Raw genomic sequence first — 23140 nt, 5'->3', positions numbered from 1 at the left:
TCTTACAGCGTAAATCGTGACCAAAACAGACACCACCCGTATGACAGCCGTTGGCAGAATAATAGTTACAGTGAAAGATCACATTTCCGTAGTAATGAATATGACAGAGATAACCATAGAAACAGACAGTATGGGAACCAAAATAATTATTATCAAGGGAGACAGAATAACTTCAGATGCGACAGTTCAGTGCGCAGTTACGAGTCAGGGAGAAATTCTCCACCACGTGACCAACAAGAAAGAAGCTATGGAATCTACCGACATGACGACAGACGATACGATCGTAACGACAGACCTGAATTGCATCAGAACCGGCACGATTCAAACAGAGCAGGGCCCTCTCGACAAGGTGAATTTGTAGAAGTTAGGTCTCCTAATCCCAATAACGACGCGCGCAAACAAAGGAACAGACAATGACGCGCACCGCAGGCAGCCGCGTGCGCCGGCTGGCTCAGAGAAAAATAACATAGCCGCTAACCTTGAGAAAAATTTTAGCGTTCCTCACCGACATATACCGCATGATAATTCCGTTCAAGTTGAACCTCTGCGTACTAGGAAGAGTAAAGGATTGCACCACATTTCACATGTAAAACCGTTTATTGAAAGATAATCTACTTTTTAACTTTGTCTTTGCCATAAAACTTTTCACTTCACATTTCTACTATGCAAGGTCAGACTTAGAAACTGTTACCATGCAACAATGTTTGAAGTTAAATATCCAATCAAGAACCAAGAGAAATTATTTAAACAGAAATTACGAATGCATTGTTATAGTGAACAGACGTCACAGTGTTATTGTGTGTGTACATTCTTGCTTGTTAGTTGCACGATTATGTAACGACTATAAGGCTCACATACTTAGAACATATACCGGCACTGCTAATGAGATTTTCATGCAACATTTTGGTTTACTTGAAAAGAATTCTTTATTTGAAGTACTTTCTGTGGGATTAAAGATGACTTAGCACTTGGTTTCTTTGACAGCTACACAGTTATATCACGATGCTACTAATGTGTGACACAATTTACACTGTTGCTTTTGTGCTGTATCTGCTTTATATCTGCACAGTTTTTCTGAATTCTTCTGGAAAGTAAAACATGTTTAATAGTAACTTTGTGGTATAGCTACAATAAGACAGCCTTTTTTTTGTTTTGTAGCACAACAATACGTTACAGTATAGTACTTTCTTGATCGCGGTACTGTACGTAATAACTACGATATCTATACGCAAAGCATTTCACTTTTGTTTATCATGAGGTAAGTACATTGGCTTCTGCAGAACTTAGCTTTTGGAGGAAAATAACTATGACACTTCCACAGAGATTATCTTCCAGCAAGATGCACATTTAGCGCTACAGGACACGTATTTGAGTGATTAATTTTGTACTTAAATCATTTATTTTTAAAGATATTTGAAGTACAATGATACAAAGGTTTTCCGTGATACATTTCATTCCATTGCTGTAATCTGTAACACCTGAGGGTATAATTACATTAATCCTCAGGGGGGTACACGCCATTTTGTGTACCATGTGTTTGGCAAGCACAAGGAGCCCTAGCTAATATGGTATTTGCTTATACGACTTTACACATCGGTACCATATTTCTCTAACACACAAATTACACAGCTATCTGATCCTTTAACTGAGAGATAAACATTTTTTTTACTACATCAGTGACACATGTTTACGCAATTACACAGTTGGGTAACTTCACACTTATGAAATTGTATTTTGTCTGTACTTTGTGAACTGTTCATATTTTTTTGGAACCATTGTGATACTGTGAGAACTTTGAATGATGTATTTGGTAAGGGAGCATGATTTTAAAGTACGTTTGAGGTAGATGACAGTATTGAAATGAGCAGAGAATTTTTTTTAGGTTTTCACATTATTGCAGAAAGCTACGACGATTTTGAGATTTGACTGAGGTGTTATGATGTTATTTTTATGACGACGATGTGTATTATGCTGTTGAGGTATGTTTATGATCAATAAGCTGATGCTATATGAGGAATTTGATTATTCTACATATTTATAATGATGAAATATTGAAGAATGTCGACGAATATGTATATGTGTAACAAGGTAAGGAATAATGAGTAGTGGTTAGGGACTCTGACTTGTGAAAAAGTATGTTGGAAACCAAGAATCATACTTTAAGAGTTATCAAATGTGTGTAAATGCGTGAATGTATCACAATGCCGGCGAAAACTTTTTTGGACACTGTTATATTCATAAGATTTTGTTTCTACACATTTGCAACGCAAATTCTCGACCCGTGAAATTTTGTATATGAGACTGCCACTGTAGTGCAAACTGGTGTTGTAAATATTTCGGTAAGAAAGCCAAGTGACCTTGACGTAATGCGTCTTGAGCGGCTAGCTGTGTCAGATGCCTGGAGAAAAAGCCATTAGTGTGTGCCTTTTCAGAGGCACAGGTAAAAAAAAAAATAAAAGAAGCTATTATCCTTGCTATTGACATTTCTTTGTCGAAAGCATCGCAAATAGGAGACGCTCAAACTTGAAAACATATGATTACACTGTGGAGCTCTTAATTTATGATATTTACTAAAATTCCTAATGAAACGATGAGAAACATTTCACGGTTATTGTCTTGCTGGTTGAGAGAAATGCCATATGGCTTGCTTTATGTATTTATTTACTCATTTTGTTTAATATCTAGTTTCTAGCTGCACTGCAGAATTGGTTAAAATAAAATTTAATAGATGTACTAATATAGTTATTTTATGCCTACAGATCCAGTCAATTATAAATTTATGATCTACTTCCAAGAAAACAAGGGCACATAAATAGAGATTTCCCTTCACAGGAATTACATAAATAATTTTTTTACGATTTGGTAACTTATCTGCTAGCGTAAGTTTTTGTGATTCATCACTCTAGTGTTAAGATGTGACATAGTTATTAAACATGACCATTTTTAGTGTAATATTTTTTCTGCTTGAGCTTTGTCATGTTTAGATATAAGTTACTGCATTTGCTGCTGCTGTTTGCCAGGCATAGTGCTACTAAATTTCACTTTGTATTACTCTGTTAAGCTACTTTTATTACTGATTTATTTTTCTTGTTGCTGCACATTGGCTCATATTAGTTGTAATGTTGCATTGCTTGGTAATTTAGATTTACTGCAGCTTGCTTTGCCAATTTGAATTTTTTGTCACTGCTGTTTGTGTTAATTGTTTTGTGCTGCTGCATTGCCTCATCCCTTAGTTTAGCATCTGAGCTCAGTAGATTTCAGTTAGCTTAAGAGGGGATAGACTATATAAGAGAATGAGTTGCGATGAATTGGAAGAAATGCATTGAGAAATTTTACGAAAAAAGTACAGAAAGCAGGTATAGATAGCACTTTTTGAAATAATGAAGAACGAAGGGAGATCTCCAAGAAGTAAAGAAAGTTTTGTTTGCAAGATACTGCAGTAAAACAACCCATGTCCTTTCCCTTTCTGTTATTCCGCTATGTGTTTGTGTACTCTTGTATATTTGTGTTCTTCCTGTCTTTATGTGTTTATCTGATGAGAGTTACATTGTAGAATTTTTCTCATAATATGTTATTTGACAAACTGCCTATTGGCTTCTGTCTCGGGTTCTTCGGCCGACGTTCATCTAATGATTTTTCTGACGTTTCGCCAGCACGAGTGGCTGGCATTGTCAAAGCTTCACCCTCCATTGCCGGTGGGGAACTGGAGGCGAGCTCGCGGCCGCAGACTATATGTACCTGGCGCGCCAACGTCCGAAAAGATGTTTAGACATTATTCATTCTGTTTTGTTGCTCATATGTGAAGGTGATGTTTCAAAAGTTATTCTGATCTTTATGTATGTACTTATGTCATAATTCCTGGAACACTGATGTATCTGTTTCTTTCTATTCTTTTGTAAACCCTGTACTACTACAGAGTTATCTGTATTGTTATGTTCTTTAATGATGTATTTTGTACCTTTGTAATTGTATTCTTATGTTATAAAATTGTAATTGACACCAGTTCATCATATTATTAACTTGTAAGTTCCACTTCACTGTACACGTTTCTGTTGGTCATAGTATATGGACAATATGAGGGAAGTAGGGACTGATAGTGTTTGCACATGTGATAATAATTCAGCAAGGGACTGGACAACAGCATTGCTGATTCTAAGGACAATTCCAAAAAACTTTGTGAGTGCACAAGTGGTGGTTATGGACTTGCTATATTATCCGCAAGACTCTTCAATGGTGATTGTGCACCTGCACAGTCACAACAGATGGCTGCTGGCCATCTCTAAAAGGACTACAGTGGGTCTGCATCTTTGATGACCCACCAATACCATTATTTCTACAAGGACTACAGTGGGTCTACACCTTTGCTGACACAACAGTACCATTATTTCTACAAGGACTGCAGTGGGTCTGCACCTCTGGTGGCCCACCAATACCGTAATCTCTACCAGGACTACAGTGGGTCTACTGTGTGATGACCTACCTACCAATATTCTTCAAAACTTCGAATGACTCTGCTGTGGGTTTGCTCTGTTGTGACCCATTACCTGTCTGCATGTCAAGAGTCAGCATTGTCTTTCTGTTGGAAGGACAACACTACTTCTTCAAGACTGCATGGAAATCCACTACTTCCTTGTGCATTGTCTTTTACTGCTCACACTTTGAGAAAAACACTGCAATTTTACTGTGATGAACGATCAGGACTGTCTTTACGGACTGTGAGAAAATTTTTGATTTTGACCAACATTGTATCGATAAATGTGTGCATTTCATTTCTTTGTTATTGTAATTATGAAAAATTTTTCAAATCTGTATTGGCCACTGCCCAAAACAATTTGTAAAATTTTTTGTGGGGAGCATGGGGGCTATGTAAGTAGGCTGTTTAGATTTTTATATTGGTAACGCCACGTAGCGCTCTGTATGAAAATCACTGGATGTGCTGTGTGGAGTCTGTGGCTGGTTTGCATTGTTGTTCGCTATTGTAGTGTTGGGCTGTTGGCTGTTAACAGCGCGTAGCGCTGCGCAGTTGGAGGTGAGCCGCCAGCAGTGGTGGATGTGGGGAGAGAAATGGCGGAATTTTGAAATTTGTAAGACTGGATGTCATGAACTGCTATATATATTATGACTTTTGAACACTAGAAAGGTAAATACATTGTTTGTTCTCTATCAAAATCTTTCATTTGCTAACTATGCCTATTAGTAGTTAGTGCCTTCCGTAATTTGAATCTTTTATTTAGCTGGCAGTAGTGGCGTTCGCTGTATTGCAGTAATTCGTGTAACGAAGATTTTTGTGAGGTAAGTGATTTGTGAAAGGTATAGGTTAACGTTAATCAGGGCCACTCTTTTGTAGGGATTATTGAAAGTCAGATTGCGTTGCTCTAAAAATATTGTGTGTCAGTTTAAGGACAGTCATGTATAATTGTTCAAAGGGGACGTTTCATAATACATGTGCAACCTGCATAAAACTGAGGGAAAAATACTTCCACTATGTTGCTGCGGTAACTACTGATCACCGCAGAATGTTCTCATTATTTCGAAATCATCAATGGAGTAAAGAAAAAGCGAGAATTTAAACTCCAAAGAAAATACATTTGTGTTAAGCAATGTTTTTCAGCTTGCTCGACAAATTACACAACCTGAGAGCCTCACGTTCAAATCAATGTCTGTACAAAAAAAAAACTGTTATGTGTGTGTGTATTACAAACATTTCAGACACGTGAAATAACATTACAGAATACAGCCCCTCGCTCCATTTGCTCCACGTCAGAGAAAACACAATCATTTTACATTCGACAATAACAAGCTATAATTGAAGAGTACAGTGTTCTTTTGTACACTATGGCAGGACCCGTTTGCCAGTGTAATGTTATATCACACTAGCGTTTAGAAACAATTCATGAGAGTCTATCTTGTAGTAGAACCTCCTATAAGATTTTACTGTGTCTATCTCTTCCGATACATCGAAAGTATATACTGTCTGCATGCTTACATGTGACATTTTTACTAGATAACTGCCCTCTACTGTCCTGTCTGTAAAGATTCTGTCATAGAGCAACTATCATTTGCAATAACAGCAGATTTTTGCGTTCTAGTTTTATCAGCAATTTGATCATGTCAACTTGTTTCACACAACATACTCACATGTCGGGAAAAACACTATCATTTCGATGCTCTACAACGAGCTATAATTAAGGTGGTGTCTACCTTATAATTAGAGATTATGGAGTATGAAATAACATAGGACTTGTGGTAAGACGTATTTTTAAACACACAGTCGCGATCATAATAATAAAAACAGTTGTGATTCCATGAGAATAGATACAGTGGAGTTCTGTTGGTTTCATGCATGCATGCAAACTTTAATCAGTTATACCACTCCTTATAATAGAATCTCCTATAAGATTTTACCATACCTCTCTGTCTCCTGATGTATCAAAAAACAAATATCATCTTTGTGTTGACACCAAGCACATTACATATATACGTATCACTCCACTGGAGCTGATGGGCAGTGGTCGAAGTCTCTTGCGCAGATCTGCACAAAGTTTTTCAACTATACTAGAGGAAGACCATATCCAACATACTATAAATCACAAGAGAGGGTTCCTCTGTTATTCCTTCATAACCAATTTAGTATATTGTTTTGTCTTTTTTGTTGTTGTAACAGTTCCAAGCAGTATACAATTACAGCTTTGTGCACTGCCACTCTTTCTGTTATGTCCTAAAGGTCTGTGTCACGTGCTAAACCGACATTATTACGTTTCAATCCATTGGTTCTTACAGAAAGCTGAACACCACATGGTGTAACTATGCAGCTACCACCACACACAGGTTGGTAGAAATAAAATGCACAGGTGATGTTACCCAATGACAAAAGTCGGGAATACATCGCAACATGTTGAAACTGGAACAGCTTGCGGGATTGTAGAACATTTCCAACAGCTATCAGAAGGTGGTACCCTGTACAGTTAATCTCATCTTCCACAGTGATGGGATAGTGGATGCCTCAGCGTTCTGTTTCGAAGAGCATTGTTCCCTCATTTTTCAGTCATGTACATGATTACTGTTCTGGTGTTGACCCTCGCTGGAAGGTGTTTTCACAGTACATGTGAGGTACTAATAATAAAAAAGGTACTGTTATCTTATTGGTGGAAAAAAACATATGAAGGGTATTGCAGCATATAGAAATAGGATTAGTCTGCAGAATTGAGGAACGCATCCAAATAACTGGGAAGGTGATGACCCCAACGTTTAATATTATGCTCCACAGTGACGAGTAGCAGATATCCAATGTTCCGCCTAGGCTCTTTCCATCTCAACCAATTTTTTTTTTTAATCGTGTCAGAAGCATCGTAAATAAAATCAGAATTATTAACACATACATATCAAGTATATAACAAATACAGAAAGAGTGTAAAAGTATACAGATATATACGCAGGGTCAAGTAGTTTTTTATTTTATGAAGACTTGGACCAGAACCTGGCCACAACCTGCACTTCCGGGGTGGCATTCATCAAATCCTTCATGGCGCAGGTGCTTGGGCACAGCACACACTGCGTGAGGTGGATGGTGGTTTGAGTGTGTCCACAGTCACACAGCGCCGGTTCATTTGAGAGGCCCCATTTGCGCACATTCTCTTTGGATCGTGTAACACCAGAGATTTCCATGTCATCCATCCCTCCATATGGCCGGGAGGGAGTACTTCGTTTGGAACTAACCATTCCCCAAGGTGCGCGTTTTCTTCTCACCACATTGCCAGCCTCACTTGCTGTGGTGTCCCGACGATGTTTTCTACTGTGTGCAGGAAGCTTTTTCTAGATTTTAGTCGACAGCTGGCTGGCTGGTGTTTGTATAGCGGGTGAGCAGGTGAGGTCAACGCCTTTGTCTTTTCCTTCCTGCCCGCTATTTTCCTTCTAATATCTGGTAGGGCCACGCCTGCCAGGCAGTACAATTTATCAGTCGAGGTTGGTCTCAGACAGCTTGTGATGATGCGGCAGGATTCATTAAGCGGTATGTCCACTTGCTTGGCGTGGCTACAATTGTACCACATTGGGCACGCGTACTCCGCTGTTGAATAGCACAAAGCAAGAGCTGTGGTTCTCACTATTACAGGCTGTGCCCCCCATGTAGTGCCCGTTAGTTTGCGCACAATGTTGTTTCTCGCGGCTACTTTATGTTTAGTGTTCATGCAGTGCTTTTTATAGGTGAATGCTCTATCCAAGATGACGCCTAAGTATTTTGGTGTTTCGTAATGTTCCAGGGCACTCCTTCCCAGTTAAGTTGTAGTCTTCTTGCAGATTGTCTGTTCTTTAGGTGGAAGGTGCAGGTTTGGGTTTTCCCTGGGTTGGGTTTGAGATGGTTCCCCTTATAGCAGGTGGCAAGTTGTTAGAGGGCTTCTGACAGATTCTGTTCAACAGTTTCAAAGCTGTCTGCTTGAGCGGTAATGGCGCAATCATCTGCAGGTATGAAGCTTTCGGTGCCTTGGGGGAGGGGCTGGTCATTAGTATATATATTAAAAAGTGTTGGGGCCAGTTGTAACCTCGCCCTCACTTATCGACCTTAATGGCAGTGAAAAATTAAACCGCGTGTACCTAATGGAAATTTGGGAAAAGCAATTGTCACCGAAGATAATCTGTCGGTAAAGAGGGAGGAAAGGGTTACATCTAAATGAAAGGAAAAATGCAAATGAAATTGGTGAAAATTAATTTTGAGAAAAGGGTAAAATTAATAAAGAAAGTAAATGTGCGGCCGTTACGTTAACAATTAACTAGCGGTAATTAGATATTTGAGATTTGGTGGAAATTACGGTCGCCAGTCCTATGGACAATTACTATAGTAACTGAAAAAGAAAGGTTATTACACATATAACTAGCACTAGAAGCGTGGCAACTGAAGGTTGACACGTGTAGTGTGTAAACTGAAAGTTTGTCAGAAGTAATAAATTTCGCTACACTCTGACTTAATTTAGCAAAAGAATTAATAAAACCGGAAAATTGAAAGTTAATTTAGTGACTGAAATTAATAGTGAGCTTTGTTTCTGAAGCACATCGAAATTCAGTAAAATACGGTTAGTCTTGGGCTACCTCAACAATCATTTCAAAAGCTACTTGAATCTACGCAATTTAGAAATAAGAGATTTAACTTTGAACTTGAACTAAATGATTCTGAACAATTAACAATAGTAAAATTTAGTACGTACCAAGCTGAGCTGCAGTCACAGGTAAGCTAAAATATGCTAACAAAACTCGCACTCTTAATTTGTGCTTGTGTAATCTAAATATTGTAGCCAGCTATGAATACCTTAACTGAACTTTGAAATTAAAGCAGTGAAATGGAATGATATTACTTTAATGCTGACGTCTGAATTTCAACGACACTCGGGTTCATTTCGGAAACGGAAGGGACCCTGGTTGGTAATGCAATTGGGACAATGAGCAACAAAGGTTCATGCTATGTTGGTGTAATTTAGTTAAGAAAATGGAACAGTTTGAAAAGCTGAGGTCTGCCATACAGTTCTAAAACTTTACGTGCTTCCAGTCTTCCTTGTTGGTTGATTGAACGTTTGAAGCCGTCGAGCGAGGAGGTGGCGACAGTCACTCATTGTCGGCCGTCGCTGTTGCAGAAGCTGGATGTTGGCGCGCCTTCTTCTCGACACGGTCTCCAGCCGAAACGGGCTCTTGATGTGTGCCAGCTAACGCTTCCCGTCCGCGACACCATGTCCGAAACTATCATAGCAAGTCGAGCCCAATTACATGCTGCCAAACCCCGAAAGCGCGGCAACTCGCGGGAGCGTCACACAACACACCTGCTCCACTGCACTACCCCAGCCAGACTCCGCTCTGCCCGCGCTCCACGCGGCCGAGTTCACACTACCAAAGATCCTAAACACTTTGGTTCTTCACAGGACCTATCGATGTATTCGTTCGATAGCATAGTTTTCCCTAGGCAAGACCCAGCCTAAGAATACAAATAATATTTGCAGAACAACCAAATATACATCGACACACACACAGACACACACACACACATATATATATATATATATATATATATATATATATATATATATATAGTAAAACAGTTACAATATATAAAGACACAGAAATGTCATATCTTGAGGTAACAAAACAAGGAATAAAATTATAGTACAATAGATGGAAATAGGAGGATATGCATTTCCGGCGTTACACAGTACGCTTCCTTGGGGGAATCTCAACCAAATGGTGTCATTCAATATCATGTGGCAATGAAAAGCTTATCAGTGGATGGATTGGACTGTCAAAAGTCGTTCAATATGGGATGATGTACTCTAATACACACTGCAGTTGACGGTGTGCGAATTTTTGCAGTTTCACCAGTCGTTCGGTAATTTCAATGCCAGCCAGTGATACAGCACAATGCTTCCCAGTTTCTGTACCATCACTAAATCACCCCTCCAATACTTTGTAAGTACCATATACTAGATTGCGAAAGCAAATAGATGACTGTACAGTATGTCCATTCAGTCACATACACCAGACTATACCACTTGTTCCACAGTTTCGACGCCACACAGTAGAATGATTACCAGATTCTGTATCATCGCTAAATCACCCGTTCACTTCAATGCAAGTACCGTATACTGAATTGTGACTGCAAATAAATGACTGTGCTGTACATTCTTTCGGTCACATACACCAAAGTATATTAGACAGTGTTCCATACCGATGCAGTTAGGTTATCTATATATTCCACCACATCGATCATAGTGCAGAATTTATGGTTACAACTGGTCATCTTTCCCTGTATGATAGGTGTCACAGAGTATTCCCGCATTTGTAGGATAAAATTGGAGATTGGCAGAGCCCTCCCACGTTTTCCTTGACGAATCCTCCCCGCAACACTGTCGCCAATTTAATTAATTTATTTTTTATTTATTTACACGTCAAATTCCGTAGGACCAAATTGAAAAATAAATCTCCACGGTCATAGAACGTGTCAGTTCATGAAATTACAACTTAAAGTAATAACAGATGAAAGTAAATGTTCATGAACCCGAAAAACGTCAGTCCATAAGTTTAAGTAAACGCAATCAACAATACAATAAGAATCAGCTTAATTTTTCAAGGAACTCCTCGACAGAAGGAGTGCCCCATGAGGAAACTCTTCAGTTTCGATTTGAAAGAGCGTGGATTACTGCTAAGATTTTTGAATTCGAGTGGTAGCTTATTGAAAATGGATGCAGCAGTATACTGCACACCTTTTTGCACAAGAGTTAAGGAAATTCGATCCAAATGCAGGTTTGATTTTTGCCGAGTATTAACTGAGTGAAAACTGCTTATTCTTGGGAATAAGCTAATATTGATAACAAGAAATGACACTAAGGAATATATATATATATATATATTGAGAGGCCAATGTTAAAATACCCATACTCGTGGAGAGGGGTCGACAAGAGATTCGTGAACTTACACCTCTTATTGCCTGAACCGCCCGTTTCTGAGCCAAAAATATCCTTTTAAATATAATACTATACGACATAAGCGAATGAAAATATGCGAAGTAGACTAATTTTAGTGTCGAATGATCACTCAGTTATGATACCGTTCGAATAGTGAAAGTGGCAGTATTAAGTCTTTGAACAAGATCTTGAACGTGGGCTTTGCACGACAGCTTACTATCTATCTGAAACCTAGAAATTTGAACTGTTCATTTTCACTTATCATATGCCGATTCTGTGAAATTAAAACGTCAGGTTTTGTTGAATTGTGTGTTAGAAACTTTAAAAACTGAGTCTTACAGTGATTAAGCATTAGTTTATTTTCTACAAGCCATGAACTTACGTCATGTACTGCACTATTTGAAACCGAGCCAATGTTGCACACAACATCCCTTACTACCAAGCTAGTGTTATCAGCAAACAGAGGGCATATCATTTATATAAATAAGAAACAGGAGTGGCCTCAACACTGATCCTTGGGGCATCCCCCACTTGACAGTACCCCACTTAGACCTCATACATCACAGCCGTTATCAACATTGTGAATAGTGATCTTTTTCTGCCTGTTGCTAAAGTAAGAGGTGAACCAGTTGTGAGCTGCTTCCCGTATTCCGTAATGGTCCAATTTCTGGAGCAATATTTTGTTATCAACACGATCAAATGCCTTAGTAAAATCAAAAAATATTCCAAGCGTTCGAAACATTTTTTTAGCCCATCCAGTACCTAACAGAGAAGAGAGAATATAGCATTTTCAGTTGTTAAACGACTTCTAATGCCGAACTGTACATCTGATACATAATCGTGTGATATAAAATGATCAATTATCATTACATACAAGCCTTTTCAATAACTTTTGCAAACACTGATGGCATAAAAAATGGTTGAAATGGCTCTGAACACTATGGGACTTAACATCTGAGGTCATCAGTCCCCTAGAATTTAGAACTACTTAAACCTAACTAACCTAAGGACATCACACACAACCACGCCCGAGGCAGGATTCGAACCAATGACCGTAGCGGTCGCGCGGTTCCAGACTGAAGCCCCTAGAACCGCTCGGCCACACCGGCCGGCACTGATGGCATAGAAATAGATTTAAAATTATCTGCTTATTCCTTTCTACCTTTTTATAAAGCGGCTTTACTACTGAGTACTTTAATCGCTCAGGAGACTGACCACTCCTAAAGGAAAAATTACAAATATGGTTAAATACAGGGCTAACATGTGCAGCACAGTACTTTAATATTCTGCTAGACACTCCATGATAACCATGAGAGTCCTTAGTCTTCAGTGATTTAATTACTGACCTAATCTCCTTCATGTCTGTATCACAGAGGAGTATTTCAGACATCAATCTCGGAAAGGCATTTGCCAAGAAAGTTATATAATTTCCTGTATAAACTAAATTTTTATTTAAGTCACCAGCAGTGCTCAGAAAAGATTGTTAAATACTATACGTATATCTGATTTATCAGTAACAGAAATATTTTTATTGCCAACTGACTTTATATCGTCGACCTTGTGCTACTGACCAGACACTTCCTTCACTACTGACCACATAGTTTTAATTTTATCCTGTGAATCTGCAGTTGACACCTACTACATTCCACGTCTCGTGAAAAACAGTGCGAGCTGTGTCTGTAACTGCCATTCAGTAAAGACTATTCCGCATCAGTACAAGATGTCTCCAGATCAGTGCATATCGCGGAGGGTAGCACCTCTTATCGGTGTGTAGTAGACCTGGGAGTCTTTCAATCATATAACGGATGGTTAAGAATAAACGTGTGGTTCACACACGATGGAGCTCCAGACAGACGGAGTTTGAAACATTTCATGTATATCAACTGTGCTATCAATTCTGAAGTATTATTACACTGTCTGGAGTCACTACCAGGAAGGTACCAGCATGAGAGAAATGATTACAGGGCATAAACACGCATTTCTGTAGCTACAACGTTCTGCCCCTAAAAATGCTATATTGTTAAAGCCATATGGTTTCTGAAGTATTAATCATGAGGAATGCAACGCTCTTAACACTCCAATGCACGATATATTTGTCTGACATCGGACAGTTACCCTGCAGGTTTCCTACCCCAATCACCAATTCGACAAACCTTAAAATGATAAAACTACTTCCTTTTGCACTACTCTGGTGACCTAGGAAGGCATCGTCAGTGTATAACCATTGCTCGAGCAGTTTAAAAACCAACTAGAGCGAAGACACGACACTGCTGTCTGTCTCTTATGAAATTAATGGTTTTTATATGTCTTTTTAAGGGTAGTTGGAACACCTTATCCCGACAACGTAAAATTTAGTGACTTGGCTTCAATGTATTTCCGGAACCCCTGTTGCCATTGACACGAAACTTTTACAGGACATAAAACTGTATGTTCTGAATTTACTGAACTACAATAATTTCATTTCAGCCACTGCTTTCGGAAATACAATTTTTTAATCACACAGTTAAAATTTTGTGTACTTTTTTGTACGTTATCCTAAATAATTTTAGTTGTACATAACATTATGTTCTTCTATTCGAAGTGATTTTTGAGATTAAGTGAAAAATACAACAGAAAACCTAAATTCTCATGAACGGCTTCTGAAGTTTCGAAAGACTGTAATTCTCTTAATATATGCTAATATTTTATTTTTAGTCACTCAGAAGCATCCTGCACCATAGTGTGTATCATACTCTTGATCGTTTTCGAAGTTTTTTCTTCTTTTCTTCTTTCTGGACTCCTTAGTGGCCAAATGTGCTGCATACTCTGCTTTATCAATGTAAACCTTGTCCACTTTTCAGGTTCTCTGATGCAGTTTCCTTCAGCATTAATTCGCACATGCTGTAGCACTTTCACCCTGCCAATGTTGCCATCAATAAACGCAATAACAACATCACTGAGCCCCCACTTTAGTGTCTTCATTCCAACAAAATCATTTTTTGGTAAGGGAGTCCATATAAGTTTATTGATCGACTCATTGGAATTTTGAGTCTCACCATGCAGACACTTCAGTAATCCAGGATTTTCCAGGTCTCTGTAAATAAGTTTTATAATATCCATGACTGCTGCTGGGATGGAATGATAATGGCTGTATGAACTGTTTCAGTAGTGGGCATTGCGGTTATTGCACCATGAATCAGGTCCTGGAGGACAACGGTGGCGTACTTGTTTTTCATTCCCTTTACTCGAAAACCTATTACCATGAAACCCAAGTTTCTTAAAAACACTTCATTTTGGCGTCATACTTTACTTTTTGAGAGATTTACCAATATATTCGTCACTTTTCCTCTTAAAAACGTTAGCGCTTCGACGTACAACGCGTGTTTATACTACGAAACGACACGATACTGTTTTTGACAGTGCTACCAATGAGACACATAATTTAACCTTTATAACACAGAAATCCACAGCTTTCAACTCAAAAAATACCGGTTTTATTAGGTCTTGAAGTAATGCACGTAAAAATTTTAACACCATCGGTGTAGATTATATATATAAAAAAAATTCTTCGCATGTGAGTTTATAAGTTTGAGATATAAATAATCATTTTATTCAGAAAACTGCAAATTTTATAATGAGATAAAAATCCTAAAATATAAAAAAAATCCGTTCTGAGTCGGCAACGTATGTACCCTCAATGAGATTTGCCGATTCAGTTGCGCTTATTATTAGTATTAGTATCGGCTTTAATGGATACAGCTATGTCTCACTAGGAAACAGAGAGAGAGAGAAAACCGACTTGAATATTTTCGATAGCTGATACATTGAGGTACAACCCATGCCCTGCTGCACGAAACTGCACACAAAGAAGTCGTAACATCTTACAAAGGAGTAAGCACCACGAACAGCAGCCAAAGGAAATGTAACTGTCTTATTGCTGTTTATTGTAGCATTACCACAGCTCTGGTACCATTCCTCTTGCACAAAGAAGACCTGGTCTGATGTTAGGTAGTTTTGCTCGTGTGGGATAATACAGAAATTTCGTCGTAACTCCACATATCTTGAGTACAGCCTTCTCACACTACTGAAGGTGGTATTCGCGGCTTCAGCCCACTCTCCTACAGAACACTCTAGGGAATGGGTTAAGTCTGATAAACGCATTGATTCTTATTCTTAATATTTAAGGAATAACATTGGTTGTGAGAACCAACTATAATTCAGTAATATCTAGATTTGACAGCATATGTGAGAACACAGCTACGGATTGTTGTTTCATGTTTTCCGTATGTATATGGTCATATTGCTGGCATACCCATGCGTTGTTTGATTTTTTTACGAGATTATGTATGAGTTCTATACACCAACCTACTAAAAAATCCTAAGAATTCCCCCCTTACCAATGATCTACGTGCATGCATTTTTGGATAAAAAGTTCATGAAAAGTATAGTAACACTCGCCTCGTACCTAAATGAGAGTCAACGAATGGTATAGATTGGAAACTCGTAGTCTGGGAACAAATAAGTGTACTGCAATGAAACATCAGAGAGTTTTCCTGCAGACTCATGTAGGGATGCACTTTGTGGAAACTCAAAGTCTGGCAAAGCTGTACACATTCATCTGACCCTCCCTCCGCCGTGTAGGGATATGCAACAGGAAGCTGACATGTGTACAGAATTGATTTCTGCTGCTGCTCTCATATCTTTTCCCATAAATATATGCTCTTATTTCTTACCAGACGAGCTTCGCTACCTTTTTTTACTCCTTCCACCGTTGATACGTCTCGACAACCATGTCAGGACTTCTACAAACTGTAGACTTCGTGTTTTTTATCCTAGTAATATGTTATCCGTTAGCGGACAGTGTGTCAACTGCATTGAGTATCCTGGAATGTGAGAATTTCCCTTCCTCGTACCTACATAGTACACTCCCCTGGCAACGTAATTTATATACAAACAGCAAGTTATGCTTTTGTACTGCAACCATCCACCGCTGACAGCTCTCCATGCATGCGTGCATGATAACAGCTGCGGAGTATCGGTTTCAGCAGCATGTACGTTATTTTAGATACTGCTACAGCCCCGCAAATAGCGAAAAACTCTTTGCAAAACGATTCTATTTCACTCTGCTAATGAGCATAACATCTTCGATGCAAATTATATTACCAACATTTCGTAACAATATTGTCTATGTTCTCGAGTAATAACCAAGGCATCCTTCTACGCCTATCACAGCTCTTAAAGATGCACGATGAAGGCACTTTACCAACCAAATTTCGCTATTTTGTGTGCTATATGCCCGCTGGATGGATGGAGCGTCCTTCGTGAGTATTATTCTTATGTACAAGGTAGAACAGAACATTAGTCGAATGGTGCAGTATAGCTCTGTACTCGAATGCGGCCACTCACTAGCAAATATTCTACAGAAGCTATGCATTACCTCTATTTTCTGTATGTCTGTGTCCATGTTTTTGTTGCAGATGGCTCCAATAAACCCGACCCGGTCTTCCCGCTGGCGGATCCACCACGCATTATATCCAGAATTGTGTCAAGAGGATTAATCGCAAACCACTGTGTCTGGGATAGAGTTCGAAGTGGATCCACAAGCGAGAGGACGAGGTAAGATTTATGACAGCCATCCACGACAGTCGCATAGACATAGACATACAGAAAAATAAGCACATGCATTGCGTCTGTAGAATATGTGGTTGTGCGTGACTGGTGCATTCAAGGACGGTGCGATACAATACCGTCTGACATGTGCTATTCTATCTTGTACTTAGGAGCAATACTCACGAAAGGAATGTCGCCCTCCGTAAAACTAACACCTCGCATGCAAAACAGCTGAACTGGAATGATAATGTGCCTTCATTGTAGATCTTTAAGAGTATAAAAGGAAGAGTGATAGGCGCGGCAGGATGCCTTGGTTTGTTGTTAATACTGGAGATTACAGGCAATATTGTTAAGAAATATCGGTAATACAACTTGAATCGAAGATGTCATGATCTTTATCAGGATGAACTAAAATATGCTTACATCCCGACAGAATCGTTTTGCAAAGATATCAGAAACTATCACCCTCGATTACGGTAATGAAATCAACCTTTACCTAGGTTTCAGCCCAAATAATTGAGCCTTCCTCAAAAGATGTATCTGAATCTATAATTTGTCTAAGAGGGCATGGTCTAGAAATAAAACTAAAACAGCCTGAATAGGCGTAGACACATTTTAAAAATGCGGTACATAAGTCCTACGTCAACACGAAGACTTGACTTAAGCTCTGGCGTGCGCCTCATCTCCATGGACGCCGTACGGTGAGCCTCGGGAGCTCACGTTAAGCTAAGTGGGACTAGATAACGTGCTGCAAATCAACACGGCCCGCCTTGTTGATTTGCAACGCGTTATCTAGTCCTACTTTGTTTCACGTGAGCTCCAGAGGCCCGCCATGTTGATTTGCAACGCGTTATCAAGTCCTACTTTGTTTCACGTGAGCTCCCGAGGCCCGCCATGTTGATATGCAACGCGTTAACTAGTCCTACTTTGTTTCACGTGAGCTCCCGAGACCCGCCATGTTGATTTCCAACGCGTTATCTAGTCCTACTTTGTTTCACGTGAGCTCCAGAGGCCCGGCATGTTGATTTGCAACGCGTTATCTAGTCCTACTTTGTTTCACGTGAGCTCCCGAGACCCGCCATGTTGATTTGCAACGCGTTAACTAGTCCTACTTTGTTTCACGTGAGCTCCCGAGACCCGCCATGTTGATTTACAACGCGTTATCTAGACCTACTTTGTTTCACGTGAGCTCCCGAGGCCCGCCGTGTTGATTTGCAACGTGTTAACTAGTCCTACTTTGTTTCACGTGAGCTCCCGAGACCCGCCATGTTGATTTGCAACGCGTTATCTAGTCCTACTTTGTTTCACGTGAGCTCCCGAGGCCCGCCATATTGATTTCCAACGCGTTAACTAGTCCTACTTTGTTTCACGTGAGCTCCCGAGACCCGCCATGTTGATTTACAACGCGTTATCTAGTCCTACTTTGTTTCACGTGAGCTCCCGAGGCCCGCCGTGTTGATTTGCAACGCGTTATCTAGTCCTACTTTGTTTCACGTGAGCTCCCGAGACCCGCCATGTTGATTTGCAACGCGTTATCTAGACCTACTTTGTTTCACGTGAGCTCCCGAGGCCCGCCGTGTTCATTTGCAACGCGTTAACTAGTCCTACTTTGTTTCACGTGAGCTCCCGAGACCCGCCATGTTGATTTCCAACGCGTTATCTAGAAATACTTTGTTTCACGTGAGCTCCCGAGGCCCGCCATGTTGATTTCCAACGCGTTAACTAGTCCTACTTTGTTTCACGTGAGCTCCCGAGACCCGCCATGTTGATTTGCAACGCGTTATCTAGTCCTACTTTGTTTCACGTGAGCTCCCGAGGCCCGCCATGTTGATATGCAACGCGTTAACTAGTCGTACTTTGTTTCACGTGAGCTCCCGAGACCCGCCATGTTGATTTCCAACGCGTTAACTAGTCCTACTTTGTTTCACGTGAGCTCCCGAGGCCCGCCATGTTGATATGCAACGCGTTAACTAGTCCTACTTTGTTTCACGTGAGCTCCCGAGACCCGCCATGTTGATTTCCAACGCGTTATCTAGTCCTACTTTGTTTCACGTGAGCTCCAGAGGCCCGCCATGTTGATTTGCAACGCGTTATCTAGTCCTACTTTGTTTCACGTGAGCTCCCGAGGCCCGCCATGTTGATATGCAACGCGTTAACTAGTCCTACTTTGTTTCACGTGAGCTCCCAAGACCCGCCATGTTGATTTCCAACGCGTTATCTAGTCCTACTTTGTTTTACGTGAGCTCCAGAGGCCCGCCATGTTGATTTGCAACGCGTTATCTAGTCCTACTTTGTTTCACGTGAGTTCATGAGGCCCGCCATGTTGATTTGCAACGCGTTAACTAGTCCTACTTTGTTTCACGTGAGCTCCCGAGACCCGCCATGTTGATTTGCAACGCGTTATCTAGACCTACTTTGTTTCACGTGAGCTCCCGAGGCCCGCCATGTTGATTTGCAACGCGTTAACTAGTCCTACTTTGTTTCACGTGAGCTCCCGAGGCCCGCCATGTTGATATGCAACGCGTTAACTAGTCCTACTTTGTTTCACGTGAGCTCCCGAGAGCCGCCATGTTGATTTCCAACGCGTTATCTAGTCCTACTTTCTTTCACGTGAGCTCCCGAGGCCCGCCATGTTGATATGCAACGCGTTAACTAGTCCTACTTTGTTTCACGTGAGCTCCCGAGACCCGCCATGTTGATTTCCAACGCGTTATCTAGTACTACTTTGTTTCACGAGAGCTCCACAGGCCCGCCATGTTGATTTCCAACGCGTTATCTAGTCCTACTTTGTTTCACGTGACCTCCCGAGGCCCGCCATGTTGATATGCAACGCGTTAACTAGTCCTTCTTTGTTTCACGTGAGCTCCCGAGACCCGCTATGTTGATTTCCAACGCGTTATCTAGTCCTACTTTGTTTCACGTGAGCTCCATAGGCCCGCCATGTTGATTTGCAACGCGTTATCTAGTCCTACTTTGTTTCACGTGAGCTCCCGAGACCCGCCATGTTGATTTCCAACGCGTTAACTAGTCCTACTTTGTTTCACGTGAGCTCCCGAGACACGCCGTGTTGATTTGCAACGCGCTATCTAGACCTACTTTGTTTCACGTGAGCTCCCGAGGCCCGCCATGTTGATTTCCAACGCGTTAACTAGTCCTACTTTGTTTCACGTGAGCTCCCGAGACCCGCCATGTTGATTTGCAACGCGTTATCTAGTCCTACTTTGTTTCACGTGAGCTCCCGAGGCCCGCCATGTTGATATGCAACGCGTTAACTAGTCCTACTTTCTTTCACGTGAGCTCCCGAGACCCGCCATGTTGATTTGCAACGCGTTAACTAGTCCTACTTTGTTTCACGTGAGCTCCGGAGACCCGCCATGTTGATTTCCAACGCGTTATCTAGTCCTACTTTGTTTCACGTGAGCTCCTGAGGCCCGCCATGTTGATATGCAACGCGTTAACTAGTCCTACTTTGTTTCACGTGAGCTCCCGAGACCCGCCATGTTGATTTCCAACGCGTTATCTAGTCCTACTTTGTTTCACGTGAGCTCCAGATGCCCGCCATGTTGATTTGCAACGCGTTATCTAGTCCTACTTTGTTTCACGTGAGCTCCCGAGGCCCGCCATTTTGATTTGCAACGCGTTAACTAGTCCTACTTTGTTTCACGTGAGCTCCCGAGACCCGCCATTTTGATTTCCAATGCGTTATCTAGTTCTACTTTGTTTCACGTGAGCTCCCGAGGCCCGCCATGTTGATTTCCAACGCGTTAACTAGTCCTACTTTGTTTCACGTGAGCTCCCGAGACCCGCCATGTTGATTTCCAACGAGTTAACTAGTCCTACTTTGTTTCACGTGAGCTCCCGAGGCCCGCCATGTTGATATGCAACGCGTTAACTAGTCCTACTTTCTTTCACGTGAGCTCCCGAGACCCGCCATGTTGATTTGCAACGCGTTAACTAGTCCTACTTTGTTTCACGTGAGCTCCCGAGACCCGCCATGTTGATTTCCAACGCGTTATCTAGTCCTACTTTGTTTCACGTGAGCTCCCGAGGCCCGCCATGTTGATATGCAACGCGTTAACTAGTCCTACTTTGTTTCACGTGAGCTCCCGAGACCCGCCATGTTGATTTCCAACGCGTTATCTAGTCCTACTTTGTTTCACGTGAGCTCCAGAGGCCCGCCATGTTGATCTGCAACGCGTTATCTAGCCCTACTTTGTTTCACGTGAGCTCCCGAGGCCCGCCATGTTGATTTGCAACGCGTTAACTAGTCCTACTTTGTTTCACGTGAGCTCCCGAGACCCGCCATGTTGATTTCCAACGCGTTATCTAGTCCTACTTTGTTTCATGTGAGCTCCCGAGGCCCACAATGTTGATTTGCAACGCGTTAACTAGTCCTACTTTGTTTCACGTGAGCTTCCGAGACCCGCCGTGTTGATTTCCAACGCGTTAACTAGTCCTACTTTGTTTCACGTGAGCTCCCGAGGCCCGCCATGTTGATATGCAACGCGTTAACTAGTCCTACTTTGTTTCACGTGAGCTCCCGAGACCCGCCATGTTGATTTGCAACGCGTTAACTAGTCCTACTTTGTTTCACGTGAGCTCCCGAGACCCGCCATGTTGATTTCCAACGCGTTATCTAGTCCTACTTTGTTTCACGTGAGCTACCGAGGCCCGCCATGTTGATTTGCAACGCGTTAACTAGTCCTACTTTGTTTCACGTGAGCTCCCGAGGCCCGCCATGTTGATTTGCAACGCGTTAACTAGTCCTACTTTGTTTCACGTGAGCTCCCGAGACCCGCCATGTTGATTTCCAACGCGTTATCTAGTCCTGCTTTGTTTCACGTGAGCTCCCGAGGCCCGCCATGTTGATTTGCAACGCGTTAACTAGTCCTACTTTGTTTCACGTGAGCTCCCGAGACCCGCCATGTTGATTTGCAACGCGTTATCTAGTCCTACTTTGTTTCACGTGAGCTGCCGGCCGCGGTGGTCTCGCGGTTCTAGACGCGCAGTCCGGAACCGTGCGACTGCTACGGTTGCAGGTTCGAATCCTGCCTCGGGCATGGATGTGTGTGATGTCCTTAGGTTAGTTAGGTTTAAGTAGTTCTAAGTTCTAGGGGACTGATAAACTGATAACCACAGCAGTTGAGTCCCATAGTGCTCAGAGCCATTTTTCACGTGAGCTCCCGAGACCCGCCATGTTGATATGCAACGCGTTAACTAGTCCTACTTTGTTTCACGTGAGCTCCCGAGACCCGCCATGTTGATATGCAACGCGTTAACTAGTCCTACTTTGTTTCACGTGAGCTCCCGAGACCCGCCATGTTGATTTGCAACGCGTTAAATAGTCCTACTTTGTTTCACGTGAGCTCCCGAGACCCGCCATGTTGATTTTCAACGCGTTACCTAGTCCTACTTTGTTTCACGTGAGCTCCCGAGGCCCGCCATGTTGATTTGCACCGCGTTAACTAGTCCTACTTTGTTTCACGTGAGCTCCCGAGACCCGCCATGTTGATTTCCAACCCGTTATCTAGTCCTACTTTGTTTCACGTGAGCTCCCAAGGCCCGCCATGTTGATATGCAACGCATTAACTAGTCCTACTTTGTTTCACGTGAGCTCCCGAGACCCGCCATGTTGATTTGCAACGCGTTAACTAGTCCTACTTTGTTTCACGTGAGCTCCCGAGGCCCGCCATGTTGATTTGCAACGCGTTAACTAGTCCTACTTTGTTTCACGTGAGCTCCCGAGACCCGCCATGTTGATTTGCAACGCGTTAACTAGTCCTACTTTGTTTCACGTGAGCTCCCGAGGCCCGCCATGTTGATATGCAACGCGTTAACTAGTCCTACCTTGTTTCACGTGAGCTCCCGAGACCCGCCATGTTGATTTCCAACGCGTTATCTAGTCCTACTTTGTTTCACGTGAGCTCCCGAGGCCCGCCATGTTGATATGCAACGCGTTAACTAGTCCTACTTTGTTTCACGTGAGCTCCCGAGGCCCGCCATGTTGATTTCCAACGCGTTATCTAGTCCTACTTTGTTTCACGTGAGCTCCCGAGGCACGCCATGTTGATTTGCAACGCGTTAACCAGTCCTACTTTGTTTCACGTGAGCTC

This window comes from Schistocerca nitens, chromosome 2, assembly GCF_023898315.1.
Source record: "Schistocerca nitens isolate TAMUIC-IGC-003100 chromosome 2, iqSchNite1.1, whole genome shotgun sequence".
Lineage (NCBI taxonomy): Eukaryota > Metazoa > Arthropoda > Insecta > Orthoptera > Acrididae > Schistocerca > Schistocerca nitens.
The sequence above is the reverse complement of the archived record's forward strand: the minus strand, read 5'-3'. Positions refer to the sequence as shown.